Genomic DNA, 488 nt, shown 5'->3' on the forward strand with positions numbered 1-488 from the left:
GACAGAAAGCGAACAGCTACTGCCCTGGGAGAAGCAACAATGGTGGCTAGAATCGTGTGAATCTGACACATCAGCATCAGGGTCTGTGCACATCATCAAAACTCGTACGCGTTGATACAACCACGTCCTCTGGGAACTTTGCTTCTCTTTGTTGTCACCTACAGTAAGCTCCTCTTTACAACTTGAGGATGGAGCCAAACGTCACTGACCAGCACCATGCGAGGTCCCCGTCCTCCTCACTGCACCAGCCCCGGGAGATGAGGGTCAGCACCCCGGACCCACAGTCAGTCTCCCCTGCAGCAGTGCTCACGGGAGCACCGAGTGTTCCTCATGTGATCAAGTGCGGGCGTGAGAAATGGGCGTGTAGCTCGTTTCCTAACAGTCTTCCCACCACACCTCACACAGGGACAGTGGAGCTTCCTTCTCAGGTCGTCGTCAGATGCCGGGGTCGCACACCTGGTGACTTTCTCTTTCTGAAATTCCCCTTC

General features: G+C 54.9%; 1 pseudogene; it reads left to right on the forward strand.

Annotated features, from left to right (window-relative positions):
• Positions 1–488, forward strand: part of LOC105309216 — a 14,952-nt pseudogene that overhangs the window by 12,583 nt on the left and 1,881 nt on the right.

The sequence above is a fragment of the Pteropus vampyrus genome, unplaced genomic scaffold (assembly GCF_000151845.1).
Source record: "Pteropus vampyrus isolate Shadow unplaced genomic scaffold, Pvam_2.0 Scaffold691, whole genome shotgun sequence".
In the NCBI taxonomy this organism is placed as follows: domain Eukaryota; kingdom Metazoa; phylum Chordata; class Mammalia; order Chiroptera; family Pteropodidae; genus Pteropus; species Pteropus vampyrus.